The 13,540-nt window shown below is 44.5% G+C and overlaps 1 protein-coding gene across 3 annotated transcripts in view; it reads left to right on the top strand.

The window, feature by feature from the left end:
• Window positions 1–13,540, top strand: part of RNF220 (ring finger protein 220) — a 245,583-nt gene that overhangs the window by 164,487 nt on the left and 67,556 nt on the right. The window lies entirely within an intron of this gene.

Below are 13,540 nucleotides of genomic sequence, written 5' to 3'. Positions count from 1 at the left end.
ATAGAAAGCTTGGAAGAACAGTGCTTTGGGCAAAACAGGATTTGCATGTTACAGTGACCCCATTTCTGACCAAGCATTGGAGATTAGAATATAACAAAAGGGTGAAGGGGAGGTCAGGTAGTGAGATTCCCAGCTGAGTGGGATCCTGGGGCAAGGACGGTAGTCAGCCATATTGGTTCCCAAACACAGTGCTGGAACTGAAGGGACCTTTCCTCTTGCTCCAGGGAAGGGGCCAGGATTCAGAGCAGCCACAGACTGAATGGCATCAAGAATGCCCAATATCATGGTGATTGTTAGGGTCATCACTTGCTCTTAAGTCATCATCCAGGAGACTCTGGAGAGGGCCTACCTGTTTTAGTTTCCTTGGCTGCTCAAGCAAATCCATGCACTGGGCCAGCTTAAAAATGGGAATTTTTCATGACTGAGTGGCTCATGGGTCTCGAGGCTAAGAGAGTCCAAATCAAGGTGTCATCAAGGCGAAGCTTTGTTCCCTTAGACTTGCGTTCTGGGGTTGGCTGCTGGTGATCCTTGAATCTCAGCTCCTCTGTCATGTGGCAATGCACATGGCAGTCTCTCCTGGCCAACCCATTCTCTTCTGGGTTCCAGTGAATTTCAGCTTCTTGCTTTCCATGGCTTTCTCTCTCTCTGTCTGAATTTCACTCTTTTATAAAGGGACTCCAGTAAGAGGATTCAGACCCATCCTGATTGTGATGGGCCATACCTAACCTGAAGGAACCCCATCAAAGGTCCTCCTTACAATGGGTTCATGCCATAGGAATGGATTAAGTTCAAGAGCATGTTTTTCTGGGTTACATACAGCTCCAAACCACACTACCTTTTCTGGATTTGGCGGGGTGGGTGAGATAGTCCTTGTCTAGGGGCAATCCAGAGAGATTCTGAAGTGGCCAATGAGAAACCAGGGGTGGCCTCACAGAGCAGAAGCAGTGGCTCCACCTACCACCTTCACTTGTTCATTCATTTTCTCATTCAGTAGAACTCACTCCCATCAACTGTGCAACCTACCTTGTGCTGGTTATTCAAGATGGAGAAGTTAATCAGGATCCATCCTTGCCCTCAAGGAGCTCACAGTCCAGTAAGGAGAAACAGACTTGTAAACAGATGATGTAATACAGAGTGCAACATGTGCAAGTCCCAGAGGTCCTGGCTGAAACTAGCCTTGACAGTCCAGTCTCACCCTGCAGCTCCAGACTCCAGCTGGAGTACAGACATTCCCACTTTTTTGACCCTCAGACTCGTCAGATTCTATTTGTCCAAAATTAAACTTATCATCTTACCTCCAGAGGTGCTCCCCCTTCAGTGTCCCTGCTCAGCAAATGGCATTACAGTGAATTGGCACTGAGTAACCACAGTCAGAATTTCAGCCCATCCTAGGTTCCCTCTTCTCCTTCAACCTCCATATCCAACTAATGATCCATCAGAGTGTCCCTTTTAACAATGTAGATAATATCTTGCCACTCCTTTGCTGAGAATCCTCCAATGACTTTCCCACTTGCTCAGGGAAAATCCCGAACGCTGGCCATGGTCACCACGTCCTCCAGGATCTGCCCCTGCTATCTCTCTGTGCTTATCCCCCCACTCTCTCCCACCCCCACCCTGCTCCAACCACCCTAGATGTCTTGCAGTTCCTCAACCATTCCACTAACAGCAATAACAACAATAAGCATTAACACTTACTATGAAGTAGGCATGTATGACTTACATGCATTATTTCACATAGGCATTTGCTCACCTCATCTTGTCTCTTCCACCTATGAACTTGAGAACACTGAGTTGATCTTAATTCTTGTTGAACAAATTCATCTCTGTAACCCCAGTGCCTACCACAGTGCTTAGTACATGGCAGCGGTTTGGTTAATGTTTGCCGAATAAATGAACAGGCAAATGCCAAGTGGGGTATCCCTGAATGGAGAAAGACCTTAGAAAAGTGCACTAGTCAAACCACCTTGCAGAATTTAGCAGATGCTTCTCTATAGCCTTTGTCCTCCTGGACCTCTGTCCAGACTTATAACAATCCTAGACAAGGAGGATCCAAAACCACAGGACTAAGACCAATGAGAATGTCCCCACTACTCAAATGCCCCCAGCATTTGAGCTGGGTCTTGGCAGATGAAGAGATGTCCAGGCTGGGGACAGTAAAAGTAGAGTTGTAGAGGCAGGAGAGTGACAGCCTGTGGAGGAGGGGCTGGAGGCTGGCCAGCAGCAGAGGCATGTGGACAGTCACTTGGGCCGAGTCCCAGTTCTCCCACAGATACACTATGTGGCTTAAAATAACTCATTCTCTCTCTCTCTCTGCCCTTTTATTCTTTTATTTATAGAATGGGATAGGGAGGTTAGATGAGGAGATTTCTGAGGGCCATTCCTACCAGAATATTCTAGGGTGCTACAAAAGATAGTTTGGGGGCCTAGATGGATTGGGTCAGGGGTCTCAGCAGAGGATCCTGGCTTTGGTCTTGTTGGCAGTGCAATTTCTAGGCAGAAAAAGTTTGGCTTCAGGACTTGAGACAAAAACTTCCTTCCAGTCCTCCGAACAGACCTTGAGATTTTGGGAAAATTGATGAAGAACAATGGCTTTACTTGTGGGCAATCTGGGGGGTGTGTGTTGCTAAAGAGAGATTGGCTGTGGCACAGGCGTAGTCTCCCCAGGGGAGACTTTCAAAAGGGGCTTTTGTCTGTTTTTAGACTAGCGTTTCTCCCCACCCCACTCTCCCAAAAAATTATTATAAAGAATTATTGCCATTAGTACGTCTTTCCTACTGAAAGGAGAAAATCGCCTCATTCATAATTTATACCCTCAATTACTATTAATAAAGAAATATTTCAGGAGAAAATCGCCTGGGAAAATTACACGTAACATTGCATTAACATTCTATTTGAACATTTTCATCACATTTGTTATAGAGTTAATAAGAGGGATACGGTCCCCTGACTTCTTCATGAAATTATGGGCTGACGATGATAGTTTAATCTTTTAGACTTTATATAATATATTCACTTTACTAATTGAGCTATCCAAGGAGCAGTTAGAGATGTTCTTAAATGTGGAGACAGAGGAATCAGGGCCATGACTTTGCTGCCAGAGGCACCGCTGTCAGGGTGGGGCTATGGGCGAAGCCTGCTGACTGAGACATGGGCTATCCTAGACCCCACCCCGGCAGAGCCCAGGGTCTTTGCACTACCTCTGGAAGCAGCGGCCGTCTAGATTGGTGGAAAGGTATATGGGGCTGCTGAGAGAACAAGAGACAAGGAAGGCCGTGAGCAGAAGGAAAGCAGATGAAGGCGGCTATTCCTATTGAGACCAAGGCTCCCACAAGCATTTACTTCCATGCCTTCTGCCTACAGTGTCCTGGGTCCCATGATAGATTGTGGATGGTACCTGATGGTGGTTTTCGATGCCAAGAGACTCCGGAGGATCTGTTTTCTTGGCGACTCCTGTGAAGGCCCCCGGAGGCAGGTGCTGGAGAAGGTGGTGCCCTGAGGGCCATCCTAGTACAAAAGAGGCTGGGGTTTGGTTTTTAACCCAGGCCTCAGTGGAAATGTTGGGTGTAGATTTTGGGTAATGGAGAAGACAGCTGAGCAAGGTTAATACAATCATTTGTAAGTGCCTTAGTCAATATGTTGTTCCGTCTTTTGTATCCATGAATACCTAGCCAGGCTAACCTAGTGAGGGGTGCAGTCTCCATTCCAGATTTAGCTCAAGTGTCGCCTCCACGAGGGCTCTTCTTACACACTCAAGTTAGTGCTACTCCCTTCCCTTGTCACTTTCAGTGACAGTGCTATCTGATCAGTTTTTCTCCTAATATTTTTCACTTCTTCAAAGTGCTTATTTTCTCTCCTTCTAGAATTTAAAGTTATCAGCCCTATTCGACGCTGAATGCCTAGCACCTAGAACAGAGCCTATACCCAGCAGTCACTCCATACGTATTCGTTGGATGAATGGAAGGGAAATATAGAATGGTCAATGACGTACCTGAGACCCTGTAGTTTTATCAGAGCAGAGATAGAGCTGAAGTCTCCTCCTTTCTAATTAATCTACGATCCTCAGCATCTCTTTTTATCTGACTTAGTTAATATATCAGCAAATGGGAACATAGTCAGATCACTTCTCACCACCTTCTTTGCTCTTGTGGTAATCCAGACCCCATCATCTCTCGCCTGTACTACTGCAAAAGTCTTCTGCTTCTTTTTTGCCCTCTACGATCTCTTCTCATTATGGCAGAAGAATAATCCTTTAAAACATAAATAAATATGATTATATTACTCCCCTCCTCCAAACTTCTCCAGCCCCTATTTTTACACATGGAATAAGATCCAGTGTTCCTTTCCTAGCCTATGAGCCCCCAGGACCTAGCCCCTGGCTGCCTCTCCTCCCCATTCCTACCACTCTCCCTGGTCCTTGCACTATTCCAGACACCTCAGCCTTGCTGCTGCTTGAATATATCAAGTATGCTCTCTGTCGGGACCTTTGAACATGTCTCCTCGGTGTGAAACACTCTTCTCATATATTCCCAAGTTTCTCTTCCTCACTTCAATTTTTTGCTCAGATGTCACCCCTTCAGAGAGGCTCTCTCTGACCACCTGCTGTGCCCTCAGCATCTCCTTACCCTGCTTTATTTGTATTCATTGCACTTGTCCCTATCTGACATCCTACCATGCTTTTATTTGTTGGTTGTCTGCCTCTGTCAAGAAGCTCCATGTTCACTGCTGTATTTCTAGCATCTGAAACAGCACCTGGAACGTAGTAGGTGCTCAAGGAATTTAATGAATGAATGCATTTTTGCTCCCCTTTTCTCTGCTCATGCTTTATCTGGGTGACCCCATCCACTCCCCATGTAACTGCCACTACAATGTGACAATCGCTTCCAAATCTTAACTTAAAGTCAAATCAATATCATGAACTTCAACCTCACTTTTCAATTGCTTCCTGGGAATCGCCCCATTAAGATGCCTAAAATTCAATGTGTCCAAAATTGAACGTATCATTTTTCTCCCTCCTTTATTTCCAGTTTCATTAAATGGCCCTCATAATCTTAGATGCCCAGTCCAGAAACCTGGGATCATGTTTGACACCTCCTCCTTTCTCACCCCCACATCCAGAATTTAATTCTGTTAGCTCCATCCTTAACTAGCTTTCAGATCTATCTGCTTTTCTACATCTCCAAAGGGCCTCACCTAAGCCAGGCAGGCTGCCGTCATCATCTCTCACCTGAATTACTGCGGCAGCCTCCAGCTGGGCTCCCTGCCTCCAGTCTCCTCTAATCCATCCTCCACAAGATGTTTTATGTTTTATGTAAAACATAAATCTTGGAGTCAGAGATAATGTCCAGGCTTCTAGCTTGAGGAATTAGATGATAATGACTCCTATCACATTAAATGGAAGAGAAGGCAGTCTGGGGACATGTGACATTTGACTGCCTTTGTGGCATTTTTTTTTCACATGGCTTTCTCCTCCCACTAGATGGCAGGTTGACTCATTCATCTTTAGATCCTCTGTATCCTCAGCACCCAGCACAGTGCCTGGCACAGAGCAGGTGCTCATGAATGTTTATTGCATGCGATTGTCACCATGGAATTCACCAGGGAGGGGGCTCTTTTGGAAATGCTTGCCTCCATGGCACCCTGCCACTGCTTTTATACTATCTATCATACTATATTATGATTCCTGTGTGCTTCTCTGGCTCCTCACAAAACAGCAAACCCCTCTTTCACAGCTAAATCCACAGCTTAAGTGGATGCTCAGTAATGTTTGTTAACTAAGTGGCAGCCTGAATCTCTCCCCGGTGTCATTGCCCCAGCTTGGTCCTTTTTGCTCCTCCTGACTTGCCAGTGTCGACAGAGCAAGACCAGCCATTCTCCTCTGATCTCCTCTGGCCCAGCTGCTCCTCAGCTGTCTTAGCATCTGTGTTACTCGGTGCCTCAAGGGCAGCTTTTGATCTCTGCCATCAGCTACGCCTGTGGCTACCACTAAGGATTTGGGTCACTCTTATCCCTCTTCTCTGCAATAGCAAATAACCGTTGCTATCTATGAGAAATGCTCGTCTGTAAAATTTAGCTCTATTTTTTTTTCTGCTTGATGCCCCCCAGTGAAAGTTGATGGAGAGTTCACCAGAGACATAATGAAGGGAAGGGTCCTCCAGGCGTGACCTTGTCCAGGATGAAGTAGGGCTTCTCTAAGACCTTATGGAAGAAAAAAAGAAGGGAAATAGCATGAAACGAGACTGAAGAGATAGGTGCCAGAACACAGGGGTCCTTGTAATATAATTATAACATGATATTATATAATATAGATTATATAATTATTATAACAGCAATAATAGCCCTTATTAATTGAATACCTAAAATGTTCCAGGCCATGTGCCAAGTGCTTTACATACATATCTCATTTAATTTTCACTATAATCTTTGAGTTAGGTGCAAAGGAGTTTGCACATCATCTTGTGCATCTTGAGGGCAGTGGGGATCCACTGAAGGTTTTGAAAGAGGAGAGTTGAATGGATATGTCTAAGACTGCACATGAAATGCTACACACAAAAGAGGGCGATGTCAGGATCAAGACAACCAAGGGATCCTTATGAGTTATAAGTCCATGCAGACACCAGGCCAGATAGAAAAGAAGAGACCAGAATCTAAGGGAGGAAACTAAAGGTGGGCATCACTAAAAGCAGACCAGAACCATGGCAGAGGCCTATATTAGGGTTAGGAGCAGGTTTGGAAGGAGAACAGGAGGAGCTCATTTTGGATAGTTAAGAGTTTGAGAAGTTTACATCCTCTGGCAGCTGAATATAAGGGTTTGCTAGGAGAGCTCAAGGGTAGACACAGGAGATTTAGAATCAACCAAATAGAGATGTGGAATCTATATTCCCACTTTCTTCAAGACAAAGGACTGAGCCTGCGAGACCCTCATGTTCTCACTCTTGCTTATCTGTCCAGAATCTTCCCTCATTGTTCCCTCAGAGTTTGCTTCTTCCCTCCGGTCATACTTAATCCTTGGATTTCCCAAACTGGGCAGAGCCTTTAGCCTTGCAGCCCTTTTCCTGTTCTCTCCTCTCTGTCTGGAACTACCTCTTCCCTAATCCCTTTCACTCTGCCAACTCTCACTTGTTCTTCAGAACATATTTAAGAAGCAAACTTTAAATTACTCACCATTAAGAAAACTGATGCTTTAAGTCTAGGAAAACACGTGTTTATCCTATGCTTCCCAGGACCCATGAATAAATACACCATCTCATTCCCTTTGTGCTCCAGTTTAAGAAGGTTGGGTAGCAAAGGAAAACAAAATCCTCCAGAGCTTCACCGTGATTCCTTAATACATTTACTTAAGGAAGTCGGGTCCAGACAGCTCACCGATCCCAGTGCCCAGGAGCTTAAGGCTTGCCTTTTCTGTATTATTTGGGAGTTGGAGGGGGGGGGGGGCGGGGAGAATAGGGAATGAGAGAGAGCACCTAGGTTAGACTGCCCCACACACTGCCATTATGGTTTCTGCAAATTCATTCTTCCTTTATTTAATAAGTACAGGCATACCTTGTTTTACTGCACTTCGCTGTATTGTGCTTCTCAGATATTGCAATTTTTACAAATGAAAGGTTTGTGGCAACCCTGCGTCAAGCAAGTATATTAGCACCCTTTTTCCCACAGCATGTGCTCACTTCGTGTCCCTGGGTCATATTTTAATTTAGGCATGTATGTTGTTTTTTAGACATAATACTGTTGCACACTTAATAGACTACAGTATAGTGTAAACTCAATTTTTGTAAGTCCTAGAAAACAAAAAAATTCATGTGACTCACTTTATTGCTATGGTCTGGAACCAAACCCACAACATCTCCAAGGTCTGCCTGCATATATGTTCACCGTATCTTTGATGTTGCTGCCTCGAAGCAGCCTTCCCTGACCCCCAGGCTGGGCGAGGTGCCTCCTCAGTGCTTGCCCAGCCACTGTGCTGAGGCCCATTGCTGTCCCAGCGTTTTTGTTAACTGTCTGTCCTACTAGAATGTGAACTTCTTGAGAACTCTTTGTTTAATGAACGGGGTAGCTGAGCCCCCACTGTGTGCCATGCTCCGTGATGTGCTCTGGGGCCACAGACTTGACTAGGACCTGGGCCTTGCCCTTGAGCAGCTGCCAGTCTAGGGACTTGATCCTCATCCATGGAGATAAGCTGTTTTACTTCAAACAAACTTCAATGAATTCCTACAGTTTCCTTCATCCTAATAACAAATGCTTTTCAAGTCTCTGGGTACACATCATTTCCTCTGATGCTCACAGCCACTTTGAGCAGGATGGTAGATGAGGCAGAGATTTGTTCCCAGATTTTAGCTACCAGGGGAAGGGGATGGGGTCAGGAGTCAGGGGGCTATGATCAGTGCTGCCACAAGTTTACCACTTGAAAGAACAGAGATATAGGCTGTAGGGGTCCAGGAGACCTCCTTTCTCGGGGGGCTCCTAAGGGTGGAAGTTTGGCTACGGGGCCAGGTCTTACACCATTTTCCTTCCATCTTGAGACCAGGGCTTTCCCTGGCCTTTGGGCATGAGTCCCTCCCAGTACTGTTGCTCCTCAACCTGAAGTTGAGGGTTCCCAGGTCTAGAGCTGCCACTAGCTGAGCTTTGACTTGAGCTTCCCAGCCCAGCCAGGACAGGATGGGCCCCAGTACAAACCGGATCTGCCTTGTAAACAGCTGAGCAGCTGGGCTCCATCTTGGCGGGGGAGCCCCAGCAACAACCCAGCAGGACAGCCCCAGCCCAGCAAGGCATTGTCCAAAGAAAAAAGGAAGGTGGGGGGAAGCTGAGTAAACAAAGAGGACCGGCCAGTTTTTTAGTCTCTGACTTGTTATTTCAGCCAGACAACTGCTGTGCTGACTGTGGGGCTCGGTCGGGCTAAGCCCGGCTAGTTTGGTTAAGTTGGGCTGAGTCGAAGTCTCAATAGTCCTCTTCTCTTCTGACCTCACCTCAACTCACATTGTCTTCTCTACTCTGGACTCAGCTCTCGGGAAGGGCCAAAGGAGGGGGAACTGCAGACAAGTGAGGCCAGGCTCCAGAAGTTGATGGGAGTGTCAGGAATTTTTTCCAAACATTTGCCAAGTTTCTGGAACACACATAGACATGTCCAAAGTGCTGTGAGAACACAAGGTGGCAGACTCAGAAAGTCAAGACAGTGTGAACTGGCTGTGCAAACCTAGGTCAATCTAACTTTGCAATGAACTTGACCCTAAAGTTCTATTTGGTACCCTGGGGCCAGCATTCCTAGGTTTCACATCCCACCCATCCTTGGTCACTGCCCGGTGCAAGCTTTCTCCAATATTTTCACCTTCTCCCCCAAACTACTGTGCACTCTCTCCCCTTAGTCACAGCCGCCTCCTCTCCCAGCTTTCCCCTTCTGCCACCTGAAGCCATGAATAAATTCTCCTAAAACCTCAGCTTCTTTATGTAATATCCCCTCTAATTCTCAACTTAACTGAAATCTAACTCTCTGCAAAGACCTCCGCTTCTGCAACTCAAGACACTGAAGACAGTGGAGGTCCTCATTCTCCCCAAATCCCCAGCATCCTCCTCCTCTCCTATGCCACTTCCAGGCTGTCACTACTCCACCCTCAGGTAAAAATAAATTCCTGTGTCCCTTCGGACTCTTGCCATTTGGCTCGCCTACCCTTTATCACTTCCTATTTTTGTCATCTACTTTGTCATCTTTGTCACTCCCCAGCATGTATATACCAGTATTGGTCTTCTCTACCCCTCTTCTTCCTCCATCTTAGGGGGTTTCAGAGCCCATGAGATGATGATCCACCCAGTACCCTCAATTCTTGGTTCTTGCCCATGTCAACTTCAGTGATCTTTATCACCACTTTATTTGTGCATCCCTAATCCTTTGTCATTCATTCATTCAACATGTATTTATTAAGCACCTATTCTATGTTCTCAGCACTGAGAGTAGAATGGTCAGCAAAGCCCTGCCATCAAGGAGCTTTTGCTTTAAAGGTGGAAAGCAGACCATTAAAACAGAAGATAATTTCAGAGAGTGATAAACTCTTTAATGGAAATAAATAATATAAGATAAAGAGACATAGCAGGAGGGGTTACTTCTTTAGGATGATAAGGAAAGACTCACTGATATTACATTTGAGCTGAGAATTGCTAGATGAGGAGTCAAACATGCAAAGAAGAGTCCTGGGAAAGGGAAGACTTTGGTGTCATTCCAGTGTCCTGGAATGTAGTAAGGGGGAAAGTGACATAAGATGAAGTTAGAGAGGTAGGAAAGGGCCAGAATATATAGGGACGCATAGCCTATGACAAGAAGTTTGGATGTACAATGAGAAGCTACTTAAAAAAATTTTAAGTCATCAGATGAAATTGCTTCGCCGCTGGAAATTTTAACTCTAGCAGCTTATGCTTTCCTCTCTCTCACACCCATGCTCCCACAATATTTTCTGCCCTGCCCTACCCACCAGGGTAGGAAGAGGGTTAAGATAGCACCTGTCATGTTTCACCATTTGTACCCCTGGCACTTAGCAGAATGTCTGGCACGGTTTTAGTTTCCAAAAAATTTCCTATTGCAGGAGGGAATGAATAAATTAATTAATTAATAAGCGGATGAACATCACCTCCTCTTTGACCTCATCAATACCCCCAGTCCCCAGTTTTAACATTTGCTCCAAATCTATCAGCATACCCTGCTCATTTACATCTTTATCCAAACTGAATCCCCGTGGTTGATTCCCTGAACTATTCTCTCACCAAAAACTTCAACTACTCTGCACCTGCCCTTCTATAATGCTACTTAGCAAAACCCTAACTCTGTTTCGTTGCTATGAGCTCCCGCATAGCTGAGAGCCATTGAACAAAATTATATGACTCTGCAGACCAGTCCCAATGCAAATGCCTGTCCTCCAAATCATCTGTATCTCAGTGTTAACCCTCTCCTATCTTTGCCCTCTCACTCTTGGCAGACAGCCTTGCTTCCTATTTCATCTGGAAAGCCAAAATAGGTGACATCCTTCAACTTTGAGCCTCTTGTGTTCAACTTTACTAAAACCTTCTCTCCCCTCTTCTCTCTATCCCGGAGTTCTACCTTCTCTTGTTCGGGGCCAAGCGTCTCTGCCTGCATACAAGTCCCTCTATGATCTGACCTCTACCTACCTTGCCATCCTCACCTGTCTTCATTCTCCTCTTATACTTTATAAACCCCAACTTTTTGCTAGATATCCAATAGCCAACATACCTAACAATTATTGAGACCTTATTATGTACCAGGCACTATTCTAAGCATATTACATTTATTATCTCATTTAATCATCACCAAAACCTGTACTGTTCTATACTTATGCCCATTTTACAGATGAAGAAACTGAGGCCAGAGAGGTTAAGTAACTTGCCAAGGTCACACAGCTAATAAATGGTAAAATTAGGATTCCAAACTTGGCAGTCTGACTCCAGAGCTCATTCTCTTTGATCTGCTGTTTCTTTGACTAATTTCTACTCACTTATAAAGGCTGAGATCAAGAATCATTCACCGTAGAGAACAGTGTCTTACTGTTCCCCAAACTCTCTTCCATCACTCCAGCTCCACTGCCCCCAATGTCTTAGCATGGGATATGTGCCTGACAAATTTTTTAAAACAGCATTACTGAGATAAAGATCACACACGATACATAATTCACCATACAATTTAAAGTGTACAAAATTCAGGTTTTTTTTTTTTAGTATATTCACAGGGCTGTGCAACCATCACCAGGATCTAATTTTAGAACACTTTCACCTCTCTTAAAAGAAATCCCATTAGCAGTCAATCCCCATTTCCCCCCCACTCCCCATTCCTACCCCTAAGCAACCACTAAACTCCTTACAGTTCCTATAAATTTGCCTATTCTGGACATTTCATATAAACGAAACTATTCAGCATGTAATCTTTTGTGTCTTCTTTCATTTAGCAGGCTGTCAAGACTCATCCATGTTATAGAATGCATCAGTACTTCATTCCTTTTTATAGCCAAATAATATTCTATTGTATGGATATACCATATTTGTTTATTCATTAATCAGTTATAGACATTTGGATTATTTCTGCTTTATGGCTATTATGAATAATGCTGCCATGAACAAATGTTTACAAGTTTTTATATGGATGCATGTTTTCATTTCTCTCGGGTTTATACCTTGGAATGGAATTTCTGTGCATATTGTTACTCCATATCCTAGCCGACACTTGAAATTGTAAGTTTTTCAAACTAAATATTAATCCAGGGGTTCTTAAGGAAGGTGGACATTGGAGTTCTGTCTTGTAGGATGTGAGTGAGTTTACCAGGTAAACAAGGTGAATGTGAGACAGCTGGTTATGTTTATCCTTGCTGGTTCTGAACTAGGGAATTTTCACGGAGGACCTGGGACCACACTGGTGAGTCCTGCAGAAGACACAATTCTGGGTGGAAGACTGACGGAATCAGGGTCTCAGATGATCTTGATCAGTTTGAACGAAGGGTAGAATCTTCTAGCCAGATGAAATGTAACCAGGATAAATACTTTAATTTGACTAATGCAGAAGGAGGGGAGAGAAAGCTGAAGAGAAGCTCTGAGGATTATTTCATAGTAACTTCAGAAGAAGCCAGCAAATGTTAATGCTACGCCCATGCATCATTTAGATTCCCAGAACAATTGAGGGGACAGTCGGTTCTGCTCCACTCTGCACTGGTCAGACCACCTGAAAGACCATGTCCAATTTAGGGAAATAGGCATCGAGCAACAGCTGTAATCATTCCCACTGAACGCAGCTTGATAGTTTGCCAAAAATGATACTTTCCTATTATTTAGTACCCATGACCTTCACAATTGTCCTGGGAGTAAATAATAATAATACTAATAGCCAATATTTATTGACTGCTTACTGTGTGCCCAGCTTTTTTTGTTCTAAGTGTTTTACATGTATATCATCACGTAATTCTTATAACTATCTTGAGATAGGCAAATTATCTGCATTCTTTAAATGAACAAACAGGCACAGAGGGTTAAGCAACTTGACCAAGGTCATACAACTAGCAAGCAGTAGGACCAGAATTCAAATCCAGACTTCTGTGGAGTCTGAGCAAGCAACAGATATGGTGGCTTTATGAGAATCAGCACTAGATGCTTTGGCCAGCAACTAGGCTGGGCTGTATCTTAATCTCTCCCTAGATTTGGGGAGGACCAATCTTGGTTTCGACATTTGAGTTCTGGTATTGCGGGGCCTAAGAAAAAAGTGGCTCCAGCATTGAGATAAACAGCCTCTTGTGTGTGGGACAAGAATGAAAGACCAGATAGGAACAGTGTACCTGAAGCTATTTACTAGGATTTGAGGGCATTTAGTTTGTCTAGGAAAAGCAACTATTTGTGGCTGTTGTTTACTCTTGCTATAACCTTCGCTGACATCCTCTGCTTGGGTAGGTCTCCACTGAGCTCCTGGCCTATTCTTGGACCACATCCTGAAGAAGTTTGTCCCAATGAGGAAGTTATCCCGTCATCTACTGAGCCCCCCGTAGCTACTAAATAATGAGGCTGGAAT

The sequence above is a fragment of the Tamandua tetradactyla genome, chromosome 2, assembly GCF_023851605.1.
Source record: "Tamandua tetradactyla isolate mTamTet1 chromosome 2, mTamTet1.pri, whole genome shotgun sequence".
In the NCBI taxonomy this organism is placed as follows: Eukaryota; Metazoa; Chordata; class Mammalia; order Pilosa; family Myrmecophagidae; genus Tamandua; species Tamandua tetradactyla.
The sequence above is the reverse complement of the archived record's forward strand: the minus strand, read 5'-3'. Positions and strand labels throughout refer to the sequence as shown.